Source organism: Monodon monoceros, unplaced genomic scaffold (genome assembly GCF_005190385.1).
Source record: "Monodon monoceros isolate NGI ecotype Baffin Bay Population unplaced genomic scaffold, NGI_Narwhal_1 Super_Scaffold_7, whole genome shotgun sequence".
NCBI lineage: Eukaryota > Metazoa > Chordata > Mammalia > Artiodactyla > Monodontidae > Monodon > Monodon monoceros.
In genome coordinates this window covers 42174798-42188463 of record NW_021703784.1, presented here as the reverse complement: position 1 = coordinate 42188463, position 13666 = coordinate 42174798, and the positions used below count along the sequence as shown (strand labels likewise).

Sequence of the window (13666 nt, the reverse complement as noted above, 5' to 3'; positions counted from 1 at the left end):
CTAAAACTGCCTTGTGATATAACCGTATCTGAATTTATAGATGCATATACTAGTGTCCACATAAAGTGAACTATCTCTACCAGTAGGGATATGGATTCACTTAGTACCTGTTTATTGCCTATTACATGCTCAGCGTTTTGCTTAGGCATGGAATGTAAAGGTACTTCTCAGTCCCTTCCTTGGAGTTGCTCATCTTAACAAATTTGTACTCTTACTCTTTACTTCCTTCCCATTAGCCCTACTGATTAATAATTTAATGTGTTGACAATAGCACGATTATTTGATATTTAATATCAGAACTTTTTCTGCTAAGACTTAGAAATGTAGCTGTATTAATAGCAGTTATTGTAAAATACTTTTTAAAGAGAAAACCTTGATTGACAAGGCATTTGGCGTATCATAAGTAGAGTCTTAAGTATATTTTTAGTACAAAGAAATATTTTGGTACATCAGTAATGGTAATAAAGTTTCCAAATTCTCCAGCCCGGATGAACCAATGACAAATGTGGAAGTAAAAATATCTGCCTCCCTAAAACAAGCACTTGATAAACTTAAACTATCATCGGGGAATGAAGAAAATAAGAAAGGTAAGATTTTGTTTTGTATTTTGTAATTTTTTCTGTTCAATTAACCAATTATCTAAAAGAGATAGGAGCAGTGTAGTTTACTGTATATAAATGTGAAAAAGTAGTACATTGTATATTGTAGTATATTTGTAGAGACGTGGATGGACCTAGAGACTGTCATACAGAGTGAAGTAAGTCAGAAAGAGAAAAACAAATATCGTATATTAACGTGTATACTTGGAATCTAGAAAAATGGTACAGATGAACCTATTTGCAGGGTGGGAATAGAGACACAGACGTAGGGAATGGACATGTAGACTCAGACGGAGATGGGGGATGAATTGGGAGATTGGGATTGACATATGTTCACTGCCATGTGTAAAACAGATAGCTAGTGGGAACCTGCTGTATAGCATAGGGAGCTCAGCTTGGTGCTCTGTGGTGACCTAGGTAGATGGGATTGAGGGGGGCGGGAGGGAGGTCCAAGAAGGAGGGGATATATGTATACATACAGCTGGTTCTCTTCATTGTACAACGGAAACTAACACAATATTGTAAAGCCATTATAGCCCAATTAAAGAAAAAAAAGGAGTACATTGTAGTAAAGAACTTATTTTTGATTTTTGTTTACTGAATGCTGGTAAAACCACAAAATGAATATATGGATTATTCCATTTTGTCTTTAATAAAAATGAGAACCTATTAATTAAAAATTTTTTCTTCTATTACTCATTACTTTTTAACAGTGAGTTAAAATTTTTTGATAGTTGTAAATGTTCCATTGTGCATGATATAAAATATATTCAGTATTCTCTGACCTACACCTGGTATCTGGGGAAAAAAGTAACCCTTTCATGATTTCTCTTTTACATAAGGTTAAGTTATTGGATATAGTCTTGCATTGTAGAATAGAAATGTGTCATGTCATATATCAGTTTGGGGATATAGGCAAGACTTACTCATGATAGTTGGTTTCTTATTAGCTTTTAAGTGTATTACATGAAAGGTCACACAGAAAACTTAGTTATCTAAAATCATTTTAAAAATCAGGTTTTTTTGTATTTAGATTATTTTATTAAATACTTGTGTTATGGAATAGTTTACTTTTTAAGAATAGCACTACAGTAAACTTCTATTTTAATGTTTCTATTTCAGTTTTTTTCTTTGTTGTAGAAGAAGACAGTGATGAAATTAAGATTGGAACCTCATGTAAAAATGGAGGGTGTTCAAAGGTATATACTGTAAAATTTGTTTGTGTCATGGAAGTAAAGTTTTAATTTTGAGAAAAGAGAGTAATTGACTTAATTAGACAAACACTTGGGTGTCTTTTATGTGTTGGGCACTATTGCATGGAGCAGGGCTATTAACATGGGTAAGAGCCTGTCTCTAAGGAGAACCGTGTCTAATAGATCATGGGAATAAATAGTTCTAATTCAGTCAGCATTTACTGAACACTTAATATGTGCCAGACATTGTTTTAGGGGCTGGGAATACAGCATTAAATAAAGCAAAAATCTCTGTTCTTACGGAGCTGATATTCTAATTTTGGGAGAAGGATAACAAGTTTTTAAATACTGTGAATTTAGGTAGACTTGAAGAAAATTAAGCAGACAAGGAGATAGAGTAAAAGTATTTAAGTGCACTTGTCAGGGAAGTCCTTTCTGATATGGTGACACTAAATCAGAATTCTGAATAATGTAGCAGATGAGTTATGTAAACCGTGGAGTAGATGTGGGAGTAGTATGTGTAGAGGCATTAGAGCTTGGCTACTTGAGAAATCATGAGAAAGGTCAGTGGGGGCTTGATAAGCGTGCGGAAGTAGGGAGTATGAGAGGCAGGCAAGATTATGGAGGTCTGTCCTTCTAAGCTACAGTGAGGGGTTTGGGCTTTATTCTAAGTGTAATAGGAAGCCATTGTCTGTTTAAGGAGGGGCTTTGAAAAAGATGTCTTTGGCTGATAAGTGGCAAATTTAATGGGGCAGGAGTGGAATCGGGAAGGAAAACCAGCTAGGGTGCTACTCTGGAGACCAGGCATTAGGATATGTTTTTGAGAAGTGGTTAAATGTAGGATGTATTCAGACATCTCAGTGAGGCTTCTTTCTGCCTACTCTATATAATATTACACACCCTCCAACATTCCATACTCTCCTTTTTTCTCCACAGCACTTACCACCTTATTACACACTACTTGTTTTACATATTTTGCTTATGCTCTATCCCATCTAACTTTCCCTTCCCTTCCCCTTTTGAACTAAGGTTTAAAAGGAAAGAATGTTATTTGTTTTCTCTTTGCTGTGTCTTGAGTGCTTAGAACAATGCCTGGCACATGACAAACACGTGTGGAATGGATGATATTTGGAAGTATTAGCAGGACTTGCTAATAAACTGGAAGTGAAGCATCTAGGTCAGCGGTTCCCAACCTTTTTGGCACCCGGGACTGGTTTCGTGGAAGACAATTTTTCCACGGACCGGAGTGGAGGCAGCGGGGGGATGGTTCAAGCAGTAACATGAGCGATGGGGAGCGGCACATGAAGCTCCGCTCACTTGCTGCTGTGCGGCCCGGTTCCTAACAGGCCGCGGGCTGCTACCAGTCCGAGTCCTGGGGATTGGGGACCCCGATCTAGGTGATTTGTGCACCATTAACTGAGAAGGAGAAAATGGAGTTAGGGTTGGGGGCAGGTTTGCAGTCTTCCTTCATGTTAAATTTGACGTCACCTTGCTCATTTAGAGATGGAAATGTGAATGCATTCACATGTGTATAAGGTAGAAGTAGTAGATAAAAGAGAACGATTAATTCTTGGGGTGAGGGAGATATCGTGCAAGTGGTAGGGTAATGGAGGAAGATCAGAGCAAAGGTACCCCAGATGAACTTTGAGAAGTGAATGGCAGTTCTATAAATGGACAAAAAGGGAAAGGATATCCCAAGCAGAGGTGATAGCAGTAATATACAGAAAACAAAAAATAGTCAATAACAATGGTACAAAATTTGCTGATGTAAAGTTGAGATTAAAAGAGATAAGTAGGGTCTAGATCCTGAAAGGCTTTTATACTGCTCAAAACCCTACTTTAGGTCATGCAAGAAATTTTTTTTTAAGTTTTTTCATTGAAATATTAAATATATATAAATATGTTAATTCTATATAAGCATAAGGGATTTTCACAAAGCAGAGCCCTCCTTATGCTTCCTCTCATTATTTCCTCTCCCAAAGGTAACCACTTTTTTCTATCAACATAGATTAGTTTTGCCTACTTCTGAACTTACTGTAAATAGAATCATGGAACATGTACTCGTGTCTGTCCTCCTTTGCTTAATAAAATGTTGGTTATCTTGGTTTCATGTAGCTGTAATTTGTTCATTTTCATTGCTTTAAAACATGCCATTGTTTGAAAGTACCAATCAATTTATCCTTTCGACTGTCCTATAAAGATTTTTGATTAATGTTACTGTGAACATTTTTGTGCATGACTTTTAGGATACACGTACACATTTCTTTTAAGTATATGACTAGAAATGGTGTTGCTGGTTCAGAGTGTGTGTGTGTGTGTGTATGTGTGTTTGTGTGTGTATGTATGTTTAGCTTTAACATACTCGCACATAGTTTTACAAAGTGGTTGTATTTACGCTCTTACCGGCAATACATTAGGCTGGTTCCTTTTGTTCTACACCTTGGTAACACTTTGTAATATCAGTCTTTTATATTTTAGCCATTCTGGTGGATGTGGAATGTTCCCATTGTGGGTTTTTTTTTTGTTTTTTTGTTTTTTGCGGTACGCGAGACTCTCACTGTTGTGGCCTCTCCCGTGGCGGAGCACAGGCTCTGGACGCGCAGGTCCAGCGGCCATGGCTCACGGACCCAGCCGCTCCGCGACATGTGGGATCTTCCCGGACTGGGGTACGAACCCGTGTCCTCTGCATCGGCAGGCGGACTCTCAACCACTGCGCCACCAGGGAAGCCCCCCCATTGTGGTTTTAGTTTGCACTTTCCTGATAATGATGCTGACTGCCTTTTTGTATGTTTATGGCCATTTGGATATCCTGTTTTGTGACATGCCCAAAGTCTTTTTATCTGTTTTTCTATTAAATTGACATTTTCTTAATGATTTTAGGAATTCTTTATATGTTTTAGCTACAAGTCCTTTGTCCGAAAGGCTATATACCTTTTCACTGTCTTAATAATGGCTTTTGATAAACAGAGTCTCTTCAATTTTAATGAAATTCAACTTGTTCATCTTTTCCTTTATGACTAGGGCTTTCTGTACCCTATTTAAGATATCTGTTTATTTTAGGACCATGAGTATTTTCTCATATATAGAGGCACATTTAAATGTGCAAACGACCTGGAACTGATTATTGTATATGGTGTGAGGTAGATGTAATTAAAGGACTTTAAACAAGAGAGTGATACATGTTTTAATTAGGTAGTAGAGTCCAGAAATTGAAGGCAGAGAAATTAATTAGAATCTTTTAGCATAGTTTCATTGCCTAAAATCTGCTAGTGATCATGAGGAAGTTTAGCAAATTAAACTGATAGATATTTTTAAGTCAGATTGACAGGATTTTGTGATAGACTACATGTGGGTAGAGGGTAAAGAGAAACTGAAGAGGACTTACAGAATTTTTGCTTTGAGAGACTGAGTGGATATGGTGCCATCAAATAAGATGGGAAGAAGAGTAGGAGGTTTGGGGGGCAGTAGTGATGTAAGTTCAGAATCTAACATACTGAGTTTTGTGTGCCTATGGAATATCTTCAGGAGGTACACACACCCCGTAATTTGAATTTACAAAAAGTAAATGTACAGAATTCTATTTTCTCTAACTGTAGGGTGGTTGCTGTAAATACCAAAATAGACAGAAAATATACTATTGGCTGCATCTATGTTTTATTAACATAACGTTTTGTGAATTCATCTGTAGAGCCTTCATCTACAGCAGCAGTGGGGCCCGGATCTTCCAGACAAACCCTGGATATATATATATAGGTCTGAAGCTCATTTTACGCTTCGTAGGAAAAAGAAATCATCATCTGGGACTTCCAGAACTGCTTATTAGATTTTCCATTTTAATTCATAATGTTCACACAGAGTTTACTATGCACATAAATCATCCTATAACTGTATTTCTGATGAGAGTACTAATCTCTTGGTTTCAATATTGTTCTGTAAATTTATAGAACATACCTGAATGTGTTTGGGTGTGTCCTCATATGCAAAAGTCTGAAAGTATCTGAATACATCCTTTTGCCTACTTTTATATTTGCCTTTTTCACAGGGAACTGAAACTTAAGCGTATCCAAAAAGGAATCGTTTTTCATTCCTTATTGGAATGGCCTGAGGTGAATTTATGAATGTTCTAGGTAATTGTTATCTCTTGGTCATTTTCATAGTTCATAGAGGTCACCAGTACTTGCAAATACATGTGAAATGTAACACTGAGATGTGAAACTAATTTTTTTGTCTCTTTTTCTCTTTTAGACATATCAGCGTCCACAGAGTCTAGAAGTCTGTGTAGATCATTCTGGAGTACCTATTTTCCATGAAGGGTAACTTATACCAGACTAATTAAAACTTTATGGTAGATGTTAGAAACGTTAATATGCCTTCAAACATTAAATGCCATGCAGCAATATTAGGTATGTAACTTACATTGTCATATAATTTTTACAATAACCTAGAAATGTGGGTTTTGTCTTCTTTTTTACACATGGGAAAACTGAAACAAGATTACAGTGAAGTGGCCGTTGTGATTCAAACCTCATGTTTTTTCCGTATTCCCTTCTATTGCAGTGTGATACTTTCTGTTTGAGCTGAACGGGTGTTTTTTTTTTCTTTGAAGGACTGTGCTGTGCATTGTAGGACATTTGGAATTTTGGGCCCTGGGACACTAAGACATCAACACTGTGGCATCTGAGAAAACCCATACTTTTCCACAGCTGTCAGTTGAGAGCCTCTCAATATACTATGCTGTAGTTTATAGAAACGCAGTGCTGTATTAAAATCTTCCACTCTGTTTCCATATCCTTCAGAACTCAAACCCAAAGTTTTACTGTAATTTTTGTCTTCCAGTGTTAGATTTTTCTCAAGTAAATAATAGTGGGTTTCACCTACTTTGGGCTTGACCATCACAGGTTGTGTAAACAGTTATTTTTAGGTTGTTTGCATGTTCTCACTTTGCTGGTTTATCAAAATACGAACGTTTTCAATCTTTGGTCATACCACTTCATGGTAGCTTCATGAGGAAACCGGAATGTAAACTATCAGTGAAAAGCTGATTTTGGATTTTGTGATGGTTTTAAGCATCTTCACTCAGGAACTCCAAAACTGCTATACTAAATGGCATTCTGGGTTTAACTTTAGTCTTCTGGTAGTTTTTTAAGGTTTTTTTGGGGGGAGGGGTGGGGGGTGTTGTTTTAACTTTTGTGTAGTTGCTTTATAATGTTGTACCAGTTTCTGCTGTACAGCAAAGTGAATCAGCTGTACGTGTACATCTATCCCCTCTTTTTTGGATTTCCTTCCCGTTTAGGTCACCACAGAGCACTGAGTAGAGTTCCCTGTGCTGTACAGTAGGTTCTCATAGTCTTCTGGCAGTTTTAATTGTTTAGTAATTTAGACACTTGTAAGACACTTGTAAGTTACACACATTTCTTTTTTGGTTAAGTCACTTATCACTGAACATTTCTGAACTTGATTGTGAGATTGTGAGATTTTATTGCTGAAATTTTTCTATAATAATTTACAGGATGAAATATTGGAGCTGTTGTAGAAGAAAAACTTCTGATTTTAATACATTCTTAGCCCAAGAGGGCTGTACAACAGGGAAACACACGTGGACTAAAAAGGATGCTGTAAGTAGCATTTTAAAAATAGCTTATTGGAGTGTATTTATCTGAGTCATTTTGAAGAGATTTGAGATTATTCTGTCTTTAGATTTAAAAAAACAAGTTTTTCTCTCCATCACACAGTAAAGTTTGATGAGCCTAAAAACTGAAGTTAATCTGAGTCAAGCTCTCTCAAAGCACTGCTCTTTGATCAAAATAGCCATTATGTATGTTGATGCAAATATGTAGGTTTTTGTGAAATAGTTAAGCTAGCCTAAATTGAAGCATATTTTTCTGTAATTCCATACCTTGTTCCCAGTTTTTGTTTTTTAAAAATCACTTTTCTGGTCATTTGATGCTATTAATCATTTAGACTTCTGATTCTCTTTTGGCCACTTAACATCATTCAACCATATACAGATGTACAAATGCTCTTAGTGGCCGAAGGGAAGGATTGCACACTTGTTTTATTGGGATTGTTTTGAAAGCCTCTGCTTGCTACCAGGAAATTTATCAAAAGAGAAGAGAAAGCATCAGTACCTACTTCCCTGACAGTATTTTAAAAAGACTTGTGTCTGTGTAAATAATCCCCCAAAATCCCATTAAATTGTAAGAAGGCAAGCAATTATTTGCTAAATAAACGTTTGTTGGCTATTATTAATGTATCTTAAATTAGTTTTATGTGCTGTATTGGCACTAATAACCTCAAGATAATGAACCTTTTCAGTATGTGTGTCTTTACGTTCAAATTACTTTAGGAATTCATTTAGTCTACATTTGCATATTTTATAGTTTCCGCTTTTTAATAACACATGGGTTTACGTATTATAAATGTATCCATTAAGTTATAATAATTTATCTACCACAAAACTTCTAGGAATGTTTTATTAGTAAAAAGTGAAATCTCCCTGTATTTTCTCCAAGGTTCAAAAGTTTTGGTTTGAAAAAATAAAATGTTGTTTTATGCACAAAAGTTTTCATAGTATGACCCTTGATGAAACACATTTTTTGGTATTTTTTAATGCATGTAGTTATCAAGTATTGAGTGTCTAAGCCAGGTGGCTGAGGGCAAAAAAATGTAAGTCATATAAGTAATTTAAATTCAGTTAGTGTAATTGTACGAATATATAAATATTACTTTTTAAAACAGTAGTGTCTCGCAGTTTCCTGCATTAAATTACCCTCAGCTACAGAACGAATCACAACTTGTCTTTCAGATAGCTATTGTTACAGCAGTGTGTCACTCATAGGTCATAATATTTTCGTAACAGTAATCAAAAGATTACTTCCACAAATTCTCACTCTTTTTTGCATGTTATTATGAGAGGAAAGTATTCAATAACAACAACAGATAGTTATAACTAATCAATTATTTTTTCCCAAATTTCAATTTGTAGAAAGTAAATGGAAAGTTCTTAAGCATGAGGTTAAGATGTTGTCTGGTTTATCCTGCTAAGCAAATGTGTTTTTCACTTCAGTCTTCAAAAGTGTGTTCTCAAATCATAAGACTATAAGATTCTTTGTATTTTATTTTATTGGTTTAACTTCTTGATGGGCGCTTTAGAAGTTGTTTGTGCTTAAAAGCATTAAGGGCTCAGTTTTGTGTGGTATTTTTGTTCTCAATTTAGATGGGTCAAATTACTCTTTTTAAGAGGTTAATTATGTGGCACTTTGTAAATTCATAAAGTTTCTCTTACATTACAGGGGAAAAAGGTTGTTCCGTGTAGACATGACTGGCATCAGACTGGGGGTGAAGTCACCATTTTAGTATATGCTAAAAATTCACTTCCGGAACTTAGTCAAGTGGTAGCAAACAGTACATTGGTAAGTACACTAAATATCTTTTTTTTTTCGTTTTTTTTTTTTTTTTTTTGCGGTACGCGGGCCTCTCACTGCTGTGGCCTTTCCCGCTGCGGAGCACAGGCTCCGGACGCGCAGGCTCAGCGGCCATGGCTCACGGGCCCAGCCATTCCGCGGCATGTGGGATCTACCCGAACCGGGGCACGAACCCGTGTCCCCTGAATCGGCAGGCAGACTCTCAACCACTGCGCCACCAGGGAAACCCAGTACTTCATTTTTGAGTGGAAGAACAAAGGCAAATCCTGTATATTGTTAAGTGCAAATTCTGGTTTCTCTCCCCCTAAAAGTACACTGTGCTTCTGAATGCATATGTAATTCATGTGCAGTATTCAACTAAAAGTGCCTTTGGGGAAAAACTAATCAATGGGTGTTGTTTTGCATTTTAAGACATTAAGTAAAAGATTTATTTTTACTAGAATGATAAAAATTAATAGCAAAAATACTCTTTAGCATGTGTTTCTAAGTATATGAGCCTAAGATCTATTAGTAAGAAAGCCAGCTTCACTGATGTATGTCATTAAATGAAGAAAATTAAGTAAAGAATACTGTAACAATGAGGAATGAGGAAAAAAATCTATTTTAATCTAAACATGAAAATAAACTGGCTATCTGCTCAGATTCTCAAAGAAGCTCATCTACATCTTTAATCCTTATATCTTCCTGGTTTTTAGTATCATTGACTCCAGAAGTACCTAAAAGAATTATCTAGAGAGGTGCTGCTATGGCTTCCAGTGGGGTTGATGTGAATGATGTGGGCTCAGCAAATAAAGTTCCCGAAATTCTGAAATTCCGGACAACTTGGGAGATTGGCTTTGGGGCGTCTACTGCTTCACCACCGATAGGAATGACTTCCAGAGGAATTTGATCCTCAGTTTGGGACTCTTTGCTGTGGGAGTTTGGCTGGACAGGAATTTGAGTGACAATGACCTAAAGGCACCTCAGCCAGGGGTGTAGCCATAAAAACACATAGAACCCCTGTGCTGTATCTGAACCTTCCAAACACAGTGCCTCCCGTCTGTGACCATTACACGACTTGCCCTGATGGCAACTGAAGTTTGATTCAGATGGGTACCTTTCCTTCCCTGCCTTGTAATAGAGAAGTACTTCTTGTACTCTATTACAAGTTATTCATTAAGGGATGTTGCCTATAAGCTTAAATTATACATAATGGCCCATCTCTGGGAGCCCTGCTTCCCAGGTAATGAACATTAAGTTAAAATACCTTTTTTTAAGCTCACAGGAAACAACCTGACCAGGCCCACCAGTGAATGACTGCAGGGAGGAAGAAATTAACACATCCCCTCTGCAGGCTGACAGGAACCAGGAAATGTTTGACTTTACTCCCTCCCCTTTTAGTATGAAAGGAGCCTGAATTCTAACTCAGGCAAAATGGTTCTTTGGGTCACGCCATCTTCTCGGTCTGTTGGCTTTCCAAATAAAGTAGTTATTCCTTGCCCCAGCAGCTCATCTCTCAATTATTGGCTGGTCGTACAGCGAGCGATAGAGCTTAGACTTGGTAACAGCCTGATTTCCTTTTCTTTGCTGAGTCTATTCAGAACACCCTTCTCTGGTCAGCAGGCAGGTTTCAGCTAAAGTGTTGTCCTCTATTCCTTAAAGTTCTGTACATAGTTCCTAAGTTTCTGAAGAGTATGGTCTTTGCTCTTGTCTTTGTTCTTGATCTAATCTAATGGTATTTTTTTTTTCTAATGGTATTTTAACAAATATTTGACATAGAGATTATGCACAAAGGAAATAAAAAGAATTATCTACAGTTGACCCTTGAACAGCATGGGTTTGAACTGCATAAGTGCCCTTACCCGTGGATTTTTTTCACTAAATATGCACTACAATACTACATGATCCGCAGCTGTTTGAATACACAGATGTGAAACCTCAGATATGGAGGGCTAACTGTAAAGTAATACGCAGATTTTTGACAGGCGGGGGGCTGGTGCCCCTAACCCGTGTTGTTTGAGGGTCAACTGTATTTGTTTGTCCTGTTATCACCTCAAACTCATCATGTTCCAAATAAACTAAACTTCAGAATGTAGGCTCCACAGGGCAGGGATTTTTGCCTGTTTTGTACACTGCTGAATCCCCAGTACCCAGAATGGTACCAGGGGTATAGTAAATGCTCAGTAAATAATTGTGAATTGAATGAATATACTCCTGTATGGAAAAACTGAGAACAACATTAGCTCAACCATCAGAGTTACCTCTGCCTATCATTATCTTTGACTAGACTATTTTACAACTCTGTAGTGACAGAACTTAACTTGTAGTAATGTAGTAATACAAATAATTCATGCCCACTGAAATGCACAATTTCTCTAGTGAACGTTCAATTGACTTACTTCCCCCAATGTGGAAGAAATCAGTTTTTCAGCTATTAAGCACACTCATTTCAGCATTCCTAAGGAGCTCATTTTTTGTATCATCTTTGAATTCTCCTTCGAACCACTTTTAACTCCTTTCTGGTCCCCTTATTAATTAATGCATTAAATAAAATTTTTACACATGTTCAGTTTATATTTGTATGAGAATTATGGTTTTACTTTAAAAAATCCTTTATCATTTTTGGAAGTCCCACTGAGATGTACATGGACTCTGCTTGAAGAACCAAGAATGGGCAGCTTAAAACCAGACATGTCTTCTTTTGGCTCTCAGATGTAAATCCCAAGCAGCAGTAGAATTTTAACTTTGCTGAAACTCTGTATCTCTAACTTAATTTTTTTCTACTGATTCTGTGTTTTGTTTATGTTTCTAGTTTGCTTACAGTAGGTAAATTATTCCCTATTTGTGGTAGCAATGTTTAAGAATTTAAGATTTCATGCCTTGTCATTTGGTAATCTCTGTAAATGGATCCATAGATTATCAAGATCTCTTTTCGGTGAGAAATTACATACATAGTCTTGTTTTTAGCAATTTAAAAAAAACATTTGTGTATCTGCCCATTTTGAGTTAAAATCATATAGGATTTTGTGCCCATGGTGAAGGTGAACAGTGTTTTGATACCTTGACCAAGTAAATGTTCTCTTTCTGAGTTTACTCTTGAACTGTGACTGAAGCTATATGTTTATTGATTTCTCTGTTTGTATGTTTCTGTTTATAAATCAGAAAGGTCTATATCTTTCATTGTGTGCCTCTAGAGAGTATTAATAATTAGACAATAAAGTCTTTTATATTGAAAGAACTCCATTCTAATTGAGAGACAGAGATAAATAAGCACTTATATAAAAATATTTCTAAAATCCCCATAAAATAAAATTGAACTTCTAATACTTTAAAAGTTCAGAAATTTAAAAAAACTCTTACAGAAATTAAAAAACATTCTAAGAATACAATTTCACATTGTTAAAGTAAATTGTTAGCAAACAAGACTGATTTAATCATTTTAGCTTAATATAAACAGCTATATTTTCTCTGATTTATCAGTGTTAAGTTTCCCTTCCTCTCTACATTTCAAGCAAATCAAAGTACGTAAAGTTCTGATCATGTCGTGATGTTCTGCAACTCGGTACAAGCTGTTCTCTGCCTCTGGCATTTCCTGCCTATCTTGATACAGTGGAAAACTTATTTTTTCTGTAGAATTAAGCTCAATGAACACAGGTTCTGTGATCACTCCTCGAAGTGCTCTCATGGGTTAATAACAATAATACCCAAAATGCTAAGTGTATTGAGCCTTACAGTAGTTACTTGCTTACCCATGTTAACTCATCTAACCCACCCACACAGGAAGGGATCAACAAAGCTTGGCTCCTTTCTCTCTTCTCTTTTACTCCTTCCCTCAAGTTAACCTAGTGCTTCACATGCATAGCATTTTGACAGTTATCTGAAAAACTTTAAAAGGTTAGGTGAAGAGGGAAGTTAAAATGTTAAACCTATAAGTCAAATGTAATTTTTGAGATTTACAAAACAAATGCTGTGATATCACTGTTGGAAGAAGAATTTAATACATCATGCCATAAGTAATTCTTAAGCAATATAAAATACTTATTCATTATGAAAAATGAGAAAAGGAAGATAAGCAAAATATACCTGGCAGAATATTTATCTTGACATTTTTCCATTAAACATGTAAACCTTTTCTAGAATACCAAAGTAACATAAAATTACCTGAAAGAATCATGCCCTATGAAGCCAGGCCCGATATTATAATTCACCTTAAGACTTCCCTTCCACCTCTCATCTGGTGGAGCAGTTCCTCCCAAATAGCTGTCAAGAGAACACAAAAATGACAGATAAATGCTGAGCATCACCATTTCTTAGAAGAAATCATAAAGTGTGATGATGAGATATTTCACTCATTCATTTAACAAGTATATATTGAGGACTTACTAAGTGCCAGGTACTGTAAAATTTCCTTGCCTTGTGGAGCTTACATTCTAGTGAGAGAGCCATAACTGAGATAAATGAGGAAAATGTT

At 36.3% G+C, this 13666-nt stretch overlaps 1 long non-coding RNA gene and 1 pseudogene across 1 annotated transcript; both read left to right on the top strand.

Moving 5' to 3' along the window:
- The first annotated feature begins 486 nt into the window (after positions 1-486).
- LOC114887319 lies at positions 487-5500 on the top strand. The gene is made up of 3 exons (XR_003791528.1): positions 487-587; positions 1740-1798; positions 5481-5500. It is a non-coding gene; the product is annotated as an uncharacterized LOC114887319 (long non-coding RNA).
- Positions 5501-9961: 4461 nt separating this feature from the next.
- LOC114886491 lies at positions 9962-10194 on the top strand (annotated as a pseudogene).
- The last annotated feature ends 3472 nt before the right edge of the window (positions 10195-13666 follow it).